General features: G+C 38.3%; 1 protein-coding gene across 1 annotated transcript in view; it reads left to right on the forward strand.

The window, feature by feature from the left end:
• The first annotated feature begins 4,391 nt into the window (after window positions 1–4,391).
• DST (dystonin) overlaps window positions 4,392–20,345 on the forward strand; it is a 302,794-nt gene continuing 286,840 nt past the window's right edge. The window contains exon 1 of the mRNA XM_082306929.1: window positions 4,392–4,462. The gene's annotated coding sequence lies outside the window, so the exon portion shown is untranslated. The remainder of the gene's footprint in view (window positions 4,463–20,345) is intronic.

Below are 20,345 nucleotides of genomic sequence, written 5' to 3' on the forward strand. Positions count from 1 at the left end.
TTATGGCCAGTGGAGAGAAACAGGCGCTGTTAGGGAATGGTTCATCTCACCTGCTGACTCGAGAGGCGCGAAAGGGAACCCAGGGAGGGGAGGTCAGCAGCTTTGGTCAGAGGAATCCCACACTGCGTTTCTATACACAAGAAATCAGGCACTGAATCAGAAGTGTGAAGTTTAAAATTTGGCTGGATAAGAAGATATTTTATTAAAGAACCTCTTACCGTGGAAGTAATTTTACACAACCACTGGGTTGTGCGCTCTGGCACGTAGCCCCCAGGCTTGCAACATTCATCGTTGGTTTGGGTGTAAAGATAGACACAACAGGTCCTTTCAATATTACCACACTTCATTCCAGAAAAAAAAAACAACACAACGCTTTTAGAGAAGACATAAAAGGATTAATTCACAAAGATGAATTTCAGCTAAAAGAGGCTGATGTCCCCAGCCTCCTTTCAAAGACAGAAAGTCTCCCTTGAGAGCAGGTGAACTAGGCTTTGGCTCTGCACTGGCCTCCAGAGACACCTGTCTATTCCCACTGGCTGTAGGGGATGATTAGGAAGATCAGTCATGGATTCAAACAGACTAACTAGGAGGATATGTATCGATGGTTTTGGAGAGAAGATAATTCCTGTTTGACTCTTGTCTTCCTCTGTGATATCTAAAACTGGTTCTGCTGGTCATCCGAGTTGTTCCTTTAAGGAGAAATACTTCGTCGTGTAAATTTTGTGCTCTTTGTGTAGTTACTTTAGTATTTAGAAGAAAACAGATTTTCTAAAAATATATATTTGAGGTCTTACTTGTTTGGTTTGCCTTGTGTTAAAATTTTACAGGCATAAAAATGAGTCAGTCAGTAGGGAATGAGCAACCCTCAATGCAAAGAACAAGAAAGGTTTGTCATTGTCCAGTGACACAGCATTCACATGATACCGGAAACTACAAATTGCTTAATGGTGTTATAGCAACCTCATTGTATTGCCAGCATGATTTTAAAATCTCTAGCATTTACCCAGTGATTTGGTCTCAGATGGTGTACTGCACGTCCCTCAATATTTTTTAATACTTTTGTGCTCTCCTGTGAGTACTGGCTAGAATAGTGGTCTCTTTACCAAACAGATATTTGTGTCATTTTCATATTTTTTATTTAGATTGCTGTAATAGTATGACACGTTTTCATACTGTCATACTTCATATGGGTTCAGCTGAAGGATAAATAACACAGATGACACAAGGAGCGTCTGTTCATTACACTGTTCAGAAGGAATCACTGGTCATTCTAGTCTTGCATTGAGCACAGGAGTGGCAGCTCCCATACATTACATCACTTTTAACTCCTGTCTTCATTTTTGGTTACCAAATTTTGAAATGTTCCAGATTTGGGTTTTTGCTCTGGCAAAGTCCCATTGCAGGAATGAGTAAGCATTTCGGGTTTTGGTCTGAGAACTCTGCCCTTTTAACATTGTCTTTGTTGATATGGAATTAATTTTCCACCTGAAATCATGATCCTCTGCCTTTATCGCATTATAATCCTCCCCAGAGCAACCATTTGTGATACTGCAGGCAGATTATGACTTCAAGTGAAGAACCAGCTTCAGCAAACAGAAGCAGATGAGCCCTTAAAGAGATAAAGATCTCATTTTCTTGCTAGTAATAAAGAGCAAAAGAGAAAAATATATAAAATACGAAGGAGATGCACTGTCAATAAACAGACTTTTCTGGAAGTCACCAGTGACTTTTTCATATCGAAGCGTAATAATCAGTAAACCTTGAAGTATTTTGAGGTGAAGTCACTTAGTGAGAGAGACCCACATCCTTAAATCCCTATTTGGCATGTGTCTCTTAAGCACTTTTAGAGCTGCTTAGCTTCTACCAAATTCTTGTGTTACATAAGCATACTTTCCCAAAGAGTTTTATCCAGCTAATGGGGATGGGAGCGTGGTGAGGGAGCAGCTGCAGCACAGGGTATGTAACCAGGCTTCGGCCAGTAGCCATCATCTGTAAATGAATCATAATGCATTTAACATTTAGAAAATCTCTTCTGATTTCAGAACTCAGAATAGGTTTTCTGGGTATTTTGGTCTCTTAAGGAGTATTTTCTTTTACTACGGAATAATCCCTGATGCACACTAGCATTTTTTTTTGTAAAGCAAAATTTCCACAAGAAGTAGCTCTATAATAGTAGGCTCCCTATGTTGTATTCTTCCCTGTCATCCTGAACAGTCCTAGATTCACAATGAATGGTATGTTGTAAGTATCTGTTAGCTATTTCACCGTAGAGAAAGAGAATGGGACAATAAGTTTTCCCACTGCAATAGCGTGGCAGAGTATTTCACAGATTTACATCTTTGAATGTTTAGAGATCTTCCTAAATCTGTGCAGGTCTGCTGGCTGCAGTGGCTTCCACCACGCTGCTTGCGTTGGTTGATACGGAGGGGGTCCTGCTTCCATTAAGATACAGCAAGTCAAAGTCTGGCCCTACCTGTAGTCTGAAGGACTCTATTGCTTCAGTAGAATAGGATGGATCATAAAAAAGGATTCAGGAAATGTTGGATGTATCTTTCCATCATATATATTTCATAGCCCTGATGCACCACATACACGAACCTCCGAGATGGACTAGAGTAGAGTTGGGCTCTATTCCTGTCCCTCCTGTCCAGTGGCCAGGAGTAGAAGGTTGCTACCTGGAAGTTACTTCACCTGATATTTCACCTTGGCACTTCAACCTTTTCACGTCATCTGTTGCATGCAATGTATATCTGTAGCAATTACTAGCATGTGTATGTAAATATATGTTTGTGTGTTTTGGCTATTTAGGGGTATATTTACTTAATGGAGCACACCTTTAAATAATGAAAATAGCTGTCTGTCTCTGAGTGCCCAGAACAGACTGCAGCTCTCTTCCCTTGCGGTCTCATGAACATTAGAGGAGTAAATCCAGTTTGCACAGAGCCATACATCTGACTTTTGATTGCTTCAATTGACCAACATAACAACATTTTAGCATAAATTTTCTATGCTGATATCCTAATTAAAACAAAACAACAACAAAAAAAGCAAAACAAAACACAAAACCCAAAAGCTAAGGGAAGGGGGAAAAAAGAACAACAGGTTTATATGGAAATGTATTGCTCCCACCAGTTTTCAGCCAGGATATTTAGATTCACAGCATAGATTTCTGCAGTTTTAGCTAAAATTTCACCTTGCAGAAGTTTGATTCTTTATATGGACCAGCCATTTCTGAGTGCTGGGTTTGTCGCATAAGGACTTCAGCGGAGATATTTTACTGGAAGAAAAAAGAAGGTAGAAAATTAGGAATTGTTGCATCTATTCTTGGTTTTGAAAGGGAATGTAGTCCTTAAACTGCAGACTGTCACTAAGGACATAGATTTGGCTCACTTATTCTGAAAGCTGATGTGACTAAGTGAATGAAACTCTTATTTACAACCTGGCCAAGTTTAATATCAGCCAACATTGTATTCAGTACAAATGACGCATGGCAGGCTCGTGCATGCTCATGAGGGGACTCAGTGAAATGAGGGAATGCTCGTTGTAAATGCTCTGCAGGTAGCAATACAGGGCTAGCATTATACATTTTGCCATTAAAGGAATGAAATTCTGTAAGGCTATGAGACATTCTGGATGATGCTCAGAGGCTTTCACAGCAAGCCTCTAAAAAGCATTTGTGAAGGGCAGCTTTTCCTGAGTTTATTTATTTGGCCACATATACCTGTATTTCTCAGATGACAGTAAAAGACAGCACTCTGTCTTAATTATTTTATTCCAAATGGTAAAGCCTCCCCTCAAATCTAGCAGTATCAGAACTCTTAACAAGAACCGTTAGTCATAATTAAGTGTGGCCAGCTACCAATTTTTCTTCGCTTTCATTCTCAGGAAAAAATGCACCTTTTCAGCTCACGCTCCCTAAAACAATTTCTCATGAGACCAAGAATTAACCTGGAAAATTTTAATTATAATTTTTAAATTAGAACTATTTAGTTATAAATAACCAGAAGTGTGAGCTTATAAAGAAAAGCAACAGGAGTTACTGCTACTAGCGCTGTCAATAATACATATAATTGAGAAATATAAAACAAACGTGATATTAACAGCACCTGGCAACATCTCTTTATTGTTACATGCAGTATACGTGGATGTTATATTAATTTAAGATGAGCATGCTTGTACCTCAAGTCATTGTTAAGGTCCTGTGTGATTTTTCTGTTGCTACATGGCTCCATTCCGGGAGATGTCAAACACATGATTGCTTTTTCTGTTATAGGGCTTTAGATCAAGTCCTCGTCATGCTAGAAGACGTGTAACACCTCGCCTTGAGGAAACACAACCTATAGTGGAAGCTCACCACCTAAGTGAGCAGGAAACTTCTGTGAGAAAAAGAAAAATCAAGAAAAGCAGCCGAGTTCAACCAGAATTTTATCATTCTGTTCAAGTTACCCCAACTCGAAAACCTGTAAGTATTCTACCTTTAGGGCTAAATAGCAGTCAAAGTATATTATAGAGGCATGTAATACAATTCTAATTTTTGGGCCATCTGTATTCTGTTCCTCAACTTTAAAAACCTTTTCAGTTCTCATGTTCAGCGAATCTAGATATAAGTTTGTTAGACTGTATTTAATATTGATGCATAACTCTAAAAAAAATCCAATTCTGAAGAGGGGTTTTTGAATTTTGATTTTTATTTAATATTCAGTCTACAGTCAATATTCAAATAAGATATTTCATTTGATAGTTTTATAGTGATATTACTTCACAGGTTTTTATAGCACGTGTATGTTATTGAAATTCTTCACTCAGATTTATCAGAGATTCTGTGTACTGAACCAAATACATATTAAATCTCATTACTAGATACAATTTTGAGGTCTCTTCTGCTTTATACAGTATTTACGATCTTTCTGCTAGAACAACACTTGTATTCAAGTCTTATTATTCTTTGCTCCTCAGCTTAATCTACACATGGTTCTTTTAATACTGATAACCTACTTTTAGTGAGGAAATACGACATTTCATTGAAACACACAGTTCCTAATGTAAATGTGCGTGGAGATACTTCCTGCAGACATAATGCATTTCTCTTTTTAATGAGAGCTCATTGCCTTGATGCATTTGCTGACTAACCTATCTGTGCCGATGTTAAGGGGCTTGAACTACTTCTATTAAGCCAGTATTATTAAAAAGGTAACTATTGAGCATACCCTAAAAAAGATTATCTCAAGGTTGCTCCAACCTAACTGAACCTTCCCACGTTTGTATTAATTGACCACCAAGAATTATCAGTGAGCTCTGAAGTTGGTTTGAGAAAGAGTATTCCCTAGTGGAAAGTACATTGCCTGAGAGAGCGAGAAACTTGTGCAAAGAAAAGAAAGCCAGAGCTGCCGACAACTGCCAGAATTTTTACCTTTTAGCTGATACATTTCGTTTCTCTGCTTTCACTTCACTACTCACCAATTTCCTCTGGTCTCTCATGCTTCTACTTATTATTTATTTTACTCTGCTGCTGTTCCTGTGGTTTAATTTGATCTGATGGATTAGTCTTCTGCTCTTCTTAAAGGATCTGCTCTTCCTTTTTTCTCAACCATCCCCCTTTCACTCCCATCCTATCTTGCTCTCTAGACTACTTTGTCTAACTCCGTTACTCTTACTAGGTCTCCAGCCTCTCACCAGGCTCTCCTCTGTTCACTACTTGCTTCTGGTCCTTTCCTTGCGTTGTTGTCCTTCCTTCATCTCTTCTATCATCTCCTCTATTGTTTTCCATTCCACTCCTGATTTTTTTATTACCTTTTTTGTTTGATTGTTCTTAATTTTTTCCATGGTAGGCCTATGCTGAGGGTAAGCCTGTCTGTAATTGCTGAGGCTATTACCAACTGCCACTGATTACCAACATGGGTACAAGAGCATCAGTGGTGGTGAATTAAAGAGCTAAAACTGTGGCAATGGTGTAAACAGCAAAACAGGCTTCGAAGAATGGATTAGTGAAGCTAAGAAAGCCCTGCTTTTCCCCAAAGTTGGTAACACGTCAGTGACTTCAGGACCAGCAAAGAAAAAGAAGTATAAGAATAGAAAACTCGCACTGTTACTATGTAACTTCACTTTCCTATCATTTCATGGGTCTATGCTGTCTGACAAGACCTACCACTGAAACAATAATAAATCCCAGATTTAGAGAAAACTTCTCTGTGCTGTCACCATTATGTCACTATCTTGAAATTGCTTTTGCAGTATATCTTTTATGCAACGTTATATAGTTCTTTTGAAAGCCTTTCATTCTACAGCCTTGATGAACTCACATTTCTACAAAAAGGAATAAATCATTATCTTTATTAGACTATGATCCAGAAAACATAAGTCACCAATTTCATTTCTCATGGACGTTGTAAGTTATTCTGAATGTATTATTAACGCCATGGTGACAGGGTGAGTAAGGTTCATGCCATGACAAATCACTGCAGCGTTGTGAAGTTCCAATGTCGTCGATCCCGCAGTTTGTTGCAGCTTCGTTCCACTTAGTCTCAATGTCTCGAAGATGAGACTTTTGGCCTTTATCTTTGTACAGTTTTATGTGATTCAGTGCCAGAAAGGCTCTTGTTAGTCTGCATAATTTCTTTCCATTATTTTTTCCTGTTATTCCTAGCTCTGCCCACTTGAACCACTTTAAATAAATCATCTGTTGTCTTGATGTTTACACTATGGAAATATTTGTAGGCAGCTATGGCCATATCCTGCTTAGTCATCACTTGAAAAAAATGATGTATGATGTCTGCTAACTAGAAGACACAATTTCTCCTCATAAAACAGTTCTCCTGATCAATTTTGTTGCTTTTTTCCTACTCGTGCTTTTTTGTCCCTATTTTCTGACAAGAGAGAATGGTATTTCCAAAGAAACTATAAAAGAGCCTTATGGAAAATTTTTTCTTTGATTTTTGAGTGATTAGTCCTAAAATATGTTAGCCTGTTTTGTTGCCGTATTAAGATATATGCTTAAAGACTTTTCAGATATTTCATTAAAAGTTTTGTTTGATGTTTAGATCCTAGGCTTTCTTATTCCTGCTAATTTAGACTATTTTGTATTTAGTTCATTTTGTTGGTTCTAAATCTTGTTTTGCGGTTTCCTAGCCACAGCTATAATTATCTGAATTTGCTTGGATTATTTCTCACTTCCTGCACAGCAATCTGAGATCTTTCCAGTATTGTCCCTGATCTGTCAGAACTAAATTAGGTGTAATTGTGTGTATGGGAGAAATCCCGCTGAAGACAATAATGGCTCCCCTTGAAAAGCTACATGAGCAGATGCTTGCAGAAATAGAATATTAGTTTTCTCTGAAGACTTCATTATTTTGTTACACCTTCCAGGTCATTAATGAAGACATTAAATACATTTCATCCTAATACTGATCCTTACCAGACAGAGTTCATAGCCATTTTCACTTCATTTTATTCATCTTACTGCAGTGCAACATCAACATAATGGTGTGTAGCTTACCCCTTTTATGGCACGTTGTTATATCTCGTGCCCTGTAGGTCACCCTCTCATGGGTGGCTGTATTATTTGTGCTGACATTCTCTTTAGGTGACAGTTTTACATCCAACTTCACACCGAGGAGAGTACAGATACGTATTACTGAAGCATGCACTGAATTTTTGAACACAATGGAGAACTCTTGAGAAGAAACAGAACTGTGTTCTTTAAATTAGCATGACTTCATGCAAGTCAAAGGAATGTTATGTATGACTCCTTTCAAGAATCGGGCAGCTGATTCTGTATGGGTAGTTAAATTTTGTGAAGGTGTAGAAGGATGCGCAAAAGTCTCCTGTTGTGAGCTTGCTGCTGTCTAGCAATACTTCTCCGGGGCAAATTTTAAACTGGGCAGTTTATTACGAGCATTTTGCAAATATTATCTATATTTTAAATAGTGGTCTGCTCTGAAGCAAAAGTATAAAACTCTGCAAATTACTAATAGTTTTTTTTTTTTTTTTTTCCTGTGCTGGCCTGGAACCAAAAGATGGCCTTGAGTTTGTGTAAACATATCTGGCTCCTGAGCTGTGGGGTCAGTTAGACATACAGTTCTGCCAAATTCTAATTTTACCCATACGTCTAAATACATAGTTGAAAAGAGATGCTGTCGAAGCAGCATCTTTTGACATCTCCATTGTTTGAGGGGTTCCTAAATTGCTTGACTCATGCAGCCACCAAGGATTATTTAAGATCATGAGATGTAGCACCAAAATTTGCACTTGCATTTGTTGTAATGGGATCACTGTAAGATGTGCGGCAGATGGGACTACAGAGATTGGGGCGTAAGTGAACCTGGTTTCTTTCAGATGTGAAATCCCTGTTTCTACTCAAAAGCCTTGTACTTTACACATCGAAACTCACTCATCTATTTTGTCCCAGCACTGTAGTGACAGCATATATTGAGGTGATTATCTACTGAATAGCGTTAAAAAAAAAAAAAAGTCTCTCTGAAGTAACTTACAAATAAACTGATGACAATGATTATTCAGGACGATCTCAGAAGAATTGCTGCTCATAGGTATCCCTCAGTGTCTCCTCATGAACCTGTTTCTAATTATTTAAAGACTGCCATTTGCTGAAGCAATTTAGCTTCTTAGGGGTGGTTGCAGCATTGCTACAAGTCACTACAAGGGAACCGAGAGGAAGGTCAGATGTCTGGGAGGACACATGTAAAAAAAATCTGCTGATGTGAGCAGATTCATTTGGCTCCACTGAGACCATTCCCATGACTGAAGTGAAGCTTGCACTGTAAAGACTCTGACGATGCAAGCTTGAAAGCAAAGTTTATCATTTTCTAATGCATGCATGCCATTAGCTGTCCCATCCATGGTCTTATTCAGTTATCCTGGTTTTTGCTTTTATGTGTTTAAGCATTAAAACTTATGAGAAAAACAGTGTTATAATTCTGTAAGAAAAACACTTAGGAGCTTTTTTAAACATCTGATACCAAAATCATTTATAGAAGAAGTTTGGGTGTTAGCTGATGCTTAGCTTACTTGAGATGAAGTTTTTCATATGGATGAAGTTGTTCTACAGGGCTTTTTAGGAGTTTTTTTGTATGTCTCGTTAAATAATTGCCATTTCATCTTGTTAATTTCCATTTATTCTTACTCTGGTGTTATTTACTAGTTTTCCAATACCATGATGTACTTTACATGATATTTGAATGACCTAATACAGATGACGTACAAAAATTACTCATCACCCTGCACGAGACTTGGTTAATTCCAAATATTAGCTATTTAATCTATAGATTGCATTCATAGCTTCTTTCTTTCGGAGACATCTGCTTGTGTTAGATTGTGTCTCTTGTGAATCACATTTAGAAGCAAATATGGCAAAACATTATCATACCATCTTTCACCTTCAGCATTTTTATTAACATTGTATTAATGTTCTCAAAACATATGACAAAGCTGTGAGCTACCAGGCTCTGCATGCACGTGTGTGTACACACACGCATGCGCGCATGTCCTCTCTCAGGATAATTTGAGCATAATGAAGAAATGCAGGGAACATGTGAATGAATATAAAAAGGGAAACAAGGACTGCATTTTTTGCTTTAAGACCTAAAGGATATTGATGGAGATTTTGAGAAGCACCTGAGAGTTTATTAGGTGATTGATTCATAAAGTTTTTAACAAGATTTAAGCATCTAGCCATCTTAAACATTTTTTAAAATACCTCAAGGAATCTGTTTTAGGTGTGTAGGGTCTTTGCAAATATGACTATAAATGCTAAATCCAGTCATCTTTGAAATAAAGAGAAAGCCTTCAGTGGCCATTAGGTTGACTTCAAAGGTACCTCTTCTCTTTCCAAACATACACGTGCCTACCAAGAGACTGTTTACCTCTCTTGCTTGGACTGTTGTGTTTTATTGCTTTTCTTATAGCAAATAACTCCTCACTGATAAATTCTTCATAAACAGTTTTGTACAAAGACTTCATTTTCCCACTGTTCTGCTAGCTTCTGAGACCTCCTCCCTTGCTGCCTGCTCCCCATTTCCTCTTGGCTGCTTCCCCCTCTCCACCCTGCAGCTCATCTATTGCATCGTAGCAATTGCCCATTTCTTCCACTCCTTTTGCCCAGCTCCCAGGCAGTTTAGATTTTTGAAGGGATTTCTTAAAGGTGTATTGCCATGAGTTTCACTAGGCCAGGGAGGTGATGTCTTTACAACTTTAAAACTACTTTTTGTTAAAACACAATGGTAACATGTTAAGAATTAGATCTGAGATTTAAAATTATTGTTGAGTTGTCTTTCTAGTGATTTTTTTTTTCTGTGGATGAGTTATTACAGCTATTATTAAGCATAGTGCAAAAGAAAGTTAATTGCAGTAGTGCTAATAATTATTGATGACATATATGTAAAAATACATAAACATAGCAGTAACAGTACAAATCCACATTTAGAGCACTTTAACTGACTTTTCACTGCTGGCTCTTATTTGGAGAGTTAAGGTCATTTGAATTAATTGTCCCTGTGGCATGATCATGCTTGAGTGTATTTGCTTAGATTTATGCTTGTATGGTTGCAAATAGTATCAAATCTATGTAGTTTTTCTATACGCATTTTCAAATCATCCTACACCTGTAGGCAAAGCCCTCTAATACAACAGGTTTTGTCTTGATAGCTAAGCTGATTCCATGCAATTTTTATTTTGTCTGTATCAATTTTCATTCCCAGGGCAAATGCTTATTTACTGAAAATGAGATGAGAGCTTAAACCAGCCTGGCTCTGTTTGATCTAAAGTGTTGAAAGAGGGTCAGAGTGCACCATCAGCATGAAGCTAAGACAGCAATCTTTGTTGTAGGATGTGACTTTGACTTCTATTCTCTTTTACAAGCTCAGAAAAAAGAAGGCAGCATAGCTAGTCTTGGGGGAAAAAAAAAAAAAAAAGCAAGCGGCATAGCCAATTACACTCTTTTTGATGTAAAAGTAGTGCTTACTAGCAAATAAACACCTTTGACATCATTTGCCAGTATGGTGGTTTGCCCTTTCTAAACTGTGGATTACATTTTTGTTCAGATTGCAATAGCTTCATGATAAACCTGACTTTGCATCATATTGGTCCTTGGAGCTGAAGATAACTTACTACTAAATTAGAAGTGAATGAGATAGATAAAATATTCTTCAACTGTTGTATCAAAGAAATAGAGCTGTAAAACTCTGGCTTGAAAAATGTCTAATACTCCCCCCCCGCATTTTGCCATGATTTGTATCAACTGGGATTTTGTGTTCATCGATAAAATTATACTACATGTATGCAGTGCAGCCTCACTGAGAAATTAATTTTTTAACTGTTCAGAATTTTTATTTTTTAAAATCCCAGTATCCTTCCTTGAGAGGTAGTAATATAAACCAAAGCTGCTAAAATGTGCTAGCGGTCTTAACTGTATGAAAAAATGTTTCATGTAACTAATCATAAATAGTAAATTCTGTACAGTAGCTGAAGGCAGGTTGGAAAAAAATATTAAACAGCTCTGATTTAGTTATGATGGTGTTGTTTGCACAACTTAAAATGAACAATAATTGTCTCATAGATGCGTAGTAATTATAGAGTCTAAATGCAGATGTTTCCTTTTCCTTCGCTACCACAGGGGTCACTCTTCAGAGTTGTATTGTGTAACATCCTACTGTGGCACATAAACAGTACATCTTTATATAGCAAGGGACTCCCTTATCCATTCGTATTTATATATAACATTGCACATGGGTATTATGTTAAAAGAATAGTTTGGCAACGGCAAGTATTCAAACGTTAGGAAGTGCTAGAATTAAGGTTACACATGCAGCTTTAATTCAGTTGATTATGCATCTGCATTGTCATACAGACTTTAATTGTATGATGGCATACTGTTTTTCACAGGCTGTACTCTGTATTCATTGTAGGATGGAAGTGCTCTTAGGATGACTCTTATGTGTAGGAGTTCTGCTGCAGAAGTTGTAAAGTGTGTAAATGAATAAAACAGGAGATTGCAGGAAGAGAGAGGATCTCATTTCTTTAAAAAGCAGTGAGCGCTGCCTTGGAGATTGAAGGGTGGGCACAAGGTCACTGTGAACGTGCTGAACAACTGGCTTAAAACATCTTTTATTTTCCATTTTCTCAGTGCCTGACTCAAAGCATGTAGTTGGGTTTATAAAAGTTCTCAAACTGCCAGTATAACCACTGAACTCTGTGTGTGCTGTGGTCTGAGTATTACCGATATCTAATTCTAATAACTCTTAAAAATCAGATCCCTGGCATCTCAATTTGACCTAGGTATCAAAATTGACCTCCTGGTTTCAGTTTCCATCCTTTGTAATGGGAAAGATCATTAGTATTCGTGAAGTAGTCAGATACTACTGCGCCACAAAGCAGCCTATGAAATCATAATTTCTTCTTCACACCAGCATTTGAATAGCATGAAGCAAGTTAAGTTCTGGGGCTGCCCGTTGAACAGAGGATGACAAAACGAAATATTGTCATAATATAAGATTAGATTTTAAAATATTAAAAATATTGTCAAAACATAACAACTGTTTATGGAGTGGATATCACCCATCATTTGCACTAAATAAGAGCAAGACATTGGGGATGTAATAGTATACAATCACATCGTTATTTGTACATTTGTACATCATTTGTACATCATGATGTACAAATAAAGAGGCTGAACTAAGGGTGCCCAGAGAACCTTGAATCTGGGATTTGGTAACATTTTAGTGCTTGACTTTGCAACCTTAAGAAAAGTATTTTAACAAGAACTTTGTGTTTAATTTCCTACTGTTGTTAAAAAAGTAAACTTAAAACCAAAGCTCTGTGGCGTGGCTTATGAGCGGGTTTTGACACTTGAACTACAACACAGAAAATTCTGCTATTGGATTTCAGGGAGAGACTGATGATATTTGTATTCCTCCATATGAATCAGTAACACAGGGGAAGAGGTATTTTTTTTTTCTAGAGGAACTCGCAGATATTTGCTAATGGCCAGAGTTGGGGTGAAATTTCCATTTCCTACCAGGCTCCTTAGGGGGATGTGCTTTCTTCTGCTCATTCTTCCCAAGCACGGCTCTTTCTACCCTGTCTCCTCCAGCCTGCTCCTGGCCTGCCTCTGCCCCACCGCTGGATCCTTCCTCGCTGCCCAGTCCTCGCTCTTCTGCTGACCTCAGCCCTTCCCCTCTCACTTTGTCAGTCTTTGCATCACTCCTCTGTGTCACACCCCTTGCACAGCCTTTCCCAGGCTCACCTGGTCAGCCATCTCCTTGCTTGGAGGCATTTGTTCAACCAGTCTCTTTGATTTCTGTGTCTCCCTGTGGCCTCTGGTTGCATACTCCATGCGCACCTTCCTTGGCTCTTGTCTCTCTTCTCGGAGACCTTCTCCTCACACACAGTTCCCACCTTCCTCGTTCATCAGAGGACCTTGTTCAAAGCCTTTTGCTGAGGCAATACCAGTTTCATGCCAGCATGTCAGATCCTTAGTTCCCCCCCGATCCGCTCTCTCCAGCAGTGATGGTTACTAGTCCCAGCTGTTACCTTGCAGGTCCATTTCTCCTCTAGTCTTTATCCACGGAGCCTGCTGCTCCCTTGAATGCTTTTCAGTTGCAGCTCCCAGACTCTGCCGGTCTCAGTGTTTGTCCCTCAGGCTGTCAGTCCCAGCGTATTTCTCCAGCCCTTTCCTCCAGTGCACCGGTTCCGGTGTTTGTCCTCTCCACATTCAGACTGTACGGCTTCTTCCTCTTGCTGGCTAAGCACAGCCGAGCGAGTCACGGAGAGCATAAAAGAAATGGTCTCCTGCCTGTCAGCTCTGGTGCCTGCCCTCCCCTGCTCTCCATGCCTCTTGCCCACACTGCCATCAGCCCGCAACCACAGCAGGTAACGATCAGATGGAAAGATTAGTTTTGCCTCCGTATCTCCAAGCTGGAAGGACCCAGCTCAGCTCCTCAGCAGGGATGGTCAGTGTCCTGAGAGCGGAGGTAAGAGCTGCGAGGGTGGAATTTGCTTGGTCAGTCTGTGACAGTGGGGTATTGGTCCGGCAGCTCTAAGACCCCTGAGAGTCTTGAGAGGCTTTGTGCAGTGGGTGCCAATCTGAAGAGATTTTAGTTGATAAATTCAAGCGTGGCCTTGTTAAAAAAACAAAAACAAAAACAAAACCCAAAAAAATCTGGTAAAATCACATCGGTAGTCACCTGGGCCCTAGGAATAGTTAAATCAAACTATTTAACTTTGCAAAGAAGGACTACTAGCAGATGAGGAAAGATTAAAAGAAGTTGACTTGCTCAGCAAAACCAAAAAAGGCTGAGAGGAGGTACAATGCAGGCTATGAACACATCAGGGAAGCAAAAAAGGTATTTAAGGAAATGCATGCTGTTGTTGCAAAAAACAAAAGACCAGGAATAAGTTTCAGGTGGCAAGTAGGGGAAGATTACTTGTAATCAAGAAAGCAGTAGGTTCTGGAATAGCTTCCTCATCAAGAGCAGTGAGATCAAGCCCAAACTTTAAAAGCTTTACTTTATACTCCCTGACACCAGGGAGAGCAGATATTTGTATCTCAAAGACTCATCACTCTGACACTTGTAGACAGATTTTTAACAAAGACGGCAAAAGGCCTATGTCTAGCTTAAAGGATATTCATATTTGAAGTATCCATCCCAAAGCCTGGAGTCTTCTCAAAAAAGATCACTGGGATATTTTTTAGCATTGACAAATAACTGGATATTTTCATCATCTTGCTCTCAGGCTTCTCAGTCAGCCTTTGACTGAAAATTTTCAAGAAAATTCAACCTTGGGCAGTGAATATTTTCAACCAAACATAAGGCAAGGCAACTTAAAGTGGATTTTATAAGAGAAAACAATCTGATTAACTTAATTATTAACAGTATTACTAGTGTTGTGTAATTATAAGAACCTGTATTTTCAAATAGTTAAATGTTGATTGATTGATTGATGGATCACACCTTGAAACTTTGTTTTACAACATGGGATTGAAACAGTTTGGAAAGAACAAACGAATGTTTAATTCTATAAGGAGGGAAACTTATTAGTCAGGAATGTTACCAGTTGTTACTAAAAGCTGAATATCAATACCACTGTTTAAGATTTTCGTTGTGTAATTTTAAAAAATTCTTTTAAGTCTTCCTTTTATTTTTTTCTTGAAAACAATCTGTGCCCATCAGAGATTCAAAAAGCTACTTAGAACTTTATTTTGCTCTTTGCTGTCCAGAGTGTTTTCATACTCTGATAAACCTTTTATGGCAGGAGTAATTTGGTTTGCTATTAAAACATATATAAAAATAAAATATAATACCATCTACAATGAGAAGTTTAGAAGGCTGAGGAAGGTATTTGAAGCTAGATGATTTCTTATTCCAGACTCTTGCTCTGTTACATCGTTGGCCTTGTAGGCACAGTAAACAGATAAAACTGTGTGTGCCTTCCTCAAATCTTAGTTATTCTGTCACGTTATTCTCTTTTGTGTCTGCAGACTAGGGAGATCTGAATGGATGCAAGATAGCTGCAGTTAAAAATTAATACAAAATTTACTTTTAGGCAATGGGTTTTTTTGCAACAGTTGTATACAGCAGTCATCTAAGGTATATGCATTTCTTTTACAGAAATAATTCACGATTTTGAGACCATGAAATCCTCACATTTTAGGTATTAATATCTATGAAGCATTCATTTTGAAACAAGATAATAATAATGGAATTAGCATTTATATCTTGCTGATGGTTTTAGCATAAAACTCAACGAAAACACTTATTCCCCATGCTGTAGCTTCCCAGATACTCGGAGCTCAAAATATTATCTTTCCATCTGCAAAACCTTCAGTACCTTTCTGTCGGCTTCTATAACGTAGGTAAGCTATTTCAAGATTAAATCCTGCAATTCATATTGAAAAACTAAATAGAGGAAATAGGTGAGGAATAAAGGAATGGATTAAATATGTAACTTATCAGGGCTGTCATGTTGATGATATTATTAATTTTCAAGTGACATTCAAAAAGAATCCACGTTTTTATTAGCACAGTTTTACTAAGCAGCTGTTCAAGAGAACTGATGGCTTTGCCACAACACGGCCATTTTAAGCTGAATGTTATTTGGCCCCACTTATATAGAGGTCTTGGTTACACTGAATGAAGTATGCCTTGCTTTTCAATGTATTCATTTGAAAAAGGAAAAACAACAAGCAGGTTTTCCTTGTACAGCAACGTACTTTAAATGCCTTATTTGTCTCTTATTATGGCTATCTTCCTTGGTGGAAGTTGCTGAGATCTGTGGAGATTATCTTGACAGTATCTGAATCCTCAGCTCATCTCACAGTTAACAAGGAGTTACAAACGTGGAGCATCTCTCAACTTTCTGCTCCTGAAAGAGATCACCGATACATGAAGTAAATGAAAGCAAAACTCTATTGTTGTAGCATAATATTCACTAATTTATTTTTTTAGCTACTAGAAGATGGTATCACTTCACACCAATAAATACTTGAAATTTGGTGTATCTCTGCAGAATTAGCACACAAGCTGCATTGTGGTTTCTGTTGCCTCCATTGCACGTCTCATCCAGGGACTACTTCAGTATTTTACCCAATTACTACTTAAAGCAGAATGTATAAGCAGTCATCGGAGCAGGGATCAGAACCCAGCACCTCCTTCTCTCCGCAGAGCGCCTTTCATGCTCTGCCGCAGCACGCCATGCTCCCTCTTCCTCATTCCACACCAAGAAATCTTGAACTCTTTTTTTTTTTTTTTTTTAACCTGTACCACTTCCACAACCAGGAGGTTGTTGCAGAATAGTCTCCAGGCTGGCTGCTGGGAGATGAGGGTTTGACGCTAGGTTTCAAGCTTCTTAAGACAATAAGGAAAAGGCAAACAGCTGCTTCACTTCTTTTATGGTTCAAAAGAAACTAGTGCTCTCTGCTGTTATGAAAGGATGACTGAGGACCAATTTCAGGAGAAGGTTTGGGGGTGTCTTATGTCCCAGAAGAATGAGATGCTGCATCATCCTGGGTGACCAGGTTATTCTGACTACTTAGTTCCTACCAAAACCCCAGTTTTGCATCACGTCAGTTTTAGATGTGTAAGTAGATGGTTATCCAGTAAACATAGTTTGATGTTACAAATCTGTATTGCAATGTCCAAGTACATACGTGGATCTAGCCCTTCATCCATTTTGAATTTCATGTCCTCAGATAACCTATTATTTAATGAAAGTTGCCTCAATAAGGTTATTTTCAAAGTGGGGGGATGGTAGAGATTGACCTACTAGCATCCAGAAAAGATCCCATCTCCTTTCAAAAGCCTACGAAAGCATTGAAATTTCCTTGTATAAATACAATCACGGGCTCAAAATACATGTGATGATAGAATAAACACTGAATGCTTATTTCCATCTTCTCCTACCTTTAGAAAGAAAGAATGTAAATTGTCTATACAAAGCAATAATTTGTCTTGATGTTTGAAAAGCCTAACTGTTTGCAAAGGCAGTTTAACATAAAATCAGACCCTCGATGCTCATAAGCACTTTCAAGTATGGATGTCCTCTTAAATGACTGGCACAGAACCAAAGAAAAATATTCATTTAATATGGCTGTGTCTCCAATGCTGGATTTTTTTTTTATTAAGCTTAGCATAGTTGGTTTTATATTGCCCTTGTTTGTACTTTCATTTCTGTGTCTGTTTTGAATTTTGATCATTTCTGATAACATGCAGTCCCAAGGGACTTGCATAGCCTGATTACATACATTGGATGTTTTGTATTCTGCATTGCATTATCACCTAATCAGGTTAAAGCGATTTACTAATGGGAACATTCAGTTGCCCTAGATTTTGTCTTAAATTTATTAAGTTATTTTACTTTAAAAGTTGATCCACTTTAATATCATTCAATCTGGGATGTTAAAGGACAAAAATAGCATGTTACATTCAACTGATATTCTAAATTATTCTAAATTAGGAGGAATTTTGTTGAAACACACTCAGTAAAACCATGATTGAAACACTTCATTTCTGTTAATATTTATCCATTGCCCACAATGAACATGATGAAAGAAAAAAACAAACATACATATAGTCCAGGAATTCTGAGATAGTTTAGTATAACTGAAATATAGATAACTCATAACTAAACTGAAAATTAAATTTCAGTGAATGTTGACCTGTACTTCCCAAGAGCTTCCAAAAACCAGTGTGAAAGGACTCACTGCAGTGCAAAGTCTTCACAAAGATAAGATATGAAAGTACAAGGTATTTGATTAGAATTCAGTTGGCCAGCACAATCTCTGATGTGTCATAAAGCTGGGGAATTTTTGCAACATGACGATAATTCGGTATCAGCCTCCCGGCAGCTTTTGCCAGCTGGATTGCTTGACTGAGTTTAAAACCCAACCTCTGCTAATGCTTCCGCCTTGAGGAATGACAGTGCAAAACCCACTAGCGTTCTTGAGGGTATCGCATCCTATCTAGGGGTGGCTTTGCTGATATATGGTGTTGTGCGTTACCTTATACCATTTTCCAGCTACACCGTCTTCCACCTAGTTTCCACCTGATCTTCTGCAGTGCCTCACCTATGACAAACTCTCCTTCTTTCCCTCCTCAAAGGAAATCACGTCTTGGTGCTTGGCCAAATCCCTCTTACAAGAAGTATACTAAATCTTTGAAATCATCCCCATTACTGGAAACCAGCTCGCTTTTACAGCAAAGTAGCAAGCCTGACTCTCAGGCGGCTGCTGCAAATCACCTGATTACAGAGAAAACTGTAGACACTGGCAGAAATGAATTTTGCTCTCCTAAATGCTTGTCCTGAGCACTTCACCTCCCGAGACACAGCGGTGAGGACTCTGTGTGCAGTTTGCACCCCCCTGTGGTACTGATGGTGAAACGATGCTTAACTTTAATCCTGGACTTTGAATGCAGACAAAACTCCACTTAGATTTGCTTATTTATGACCAAGAGGCTTCAATGCACAAGCTGTTATATGCGTAACCGCTATGCAAATACAACAGTTCCTGCTCATCAACAATAGAGGCTACAGATAAGTCTTTAGGCTAATGAGGAGCAGGAATGCATAACTGGAGGCACAGAATAAGCAGCTATTGCATCTGGGCTGTGACCTTATGGGCCTTCAAGCTAAGAAGGGTCATGCCCTGACCCTCGCTAAGTCCCAGAGTAGGCTAAGTAAGGATGTGTCTGATCAATATTGTAGTGGATTTAGAAGACACTTCACTCACATAACCCAAAAGTGTTGTGTATTATTAACAGTTATGTTTTTCACTTGCATACAGCAATGTGCTTCATAGAAAAATAACAGAAGTGCATTACATATTTTGATTTTAACAGAATATAACCGATTTTTTTCATGTGCTGTCCTAACTGGCCAGGAACCCTTTTCAGGATAGTACAGATGTTCTGCATTATTTTGTACTTTTTAAACCGGTTAATATGTTGCTGTAATCAGAGAATGCTTAGTTGGGACTTACAGCTATGGCATGGAAAACGTGTTCCCTAGAAACAACCAATCCAGTGGGATGAGTGGTAAGCATGTTGTGAACAGTGGCTGCACAAAAGGAGAACAATTACAGGCTTCTTATCAAAGCTATTAATTTACTCAAGCAAAGCAGTTGTTCAGCTCATTATAAATGTCTTTGGAATAGCAAAGTCAAGATTCTTAAAAATACTTATGTGCTCAATAGCTCGGTGTACACGTTACTCTGAAGTATCTCCACGCTGAATAAAACAGTAGACTGTAATTAAGTTAGAAGTTGGCATTTCTTAGATGCGAGTTTGCTAGCTTTTGCTATTATTAAAAATTCCTTTCCGAGCTTCCTGCCTTGTTCTGAAAATGAGATATCATGATTCCTGAAGAGTTAGTAAGCTAAAGTGGGTTTTGTTCATTTATTTTGTTAATGCATGCATTAAGTGAAGTAAAAGGACAACTTAAAAGAGGATAGCTAGGTGTAATACACATAAATGCCAAAGATTGCTCTACCATTGCCTGCTCAGTTTGATTTCTCAAAAATATGGGAGTGGGGTCTTCTCACATAGCTTATCTTTCAGTATTGTAGCACAGCTGACCAGAAGGACAGTCTCTTTTTCCCTAAAATTGACATCTCAGTTGAGAGTACGGAGAATACATTCAGTGCTGTATATGGAACGATCACTCAACAGCGCTTTTGGTTGCTAAGAGTAGGAGGAACTATAGAAGGAGTTGTTATTATAAAAATAAAAATGGGCTATTAAGGCCTCTTCTGAGAAAAGGAAATCCAACTGGATAAAAATTATAGCGTACTCTCAAAGATAAATCTGAGAGTTGAGAGATCCTTTCTTCAAAGCTTCAGTAAC

The sequence above is a fragment of the Platalea leucorodia genome (assembly GCF_965183815.1).
Source record: "Platalea leucorodia genome assembly, chromosome: 3".
In the NCBI taxonomy this organism is placed as follows: Eukaryota; Metazoa; Chordata; class Aves; order Pelecaniformes; family Threskiornithidae; genus Platalea; species Platalea leucorodia.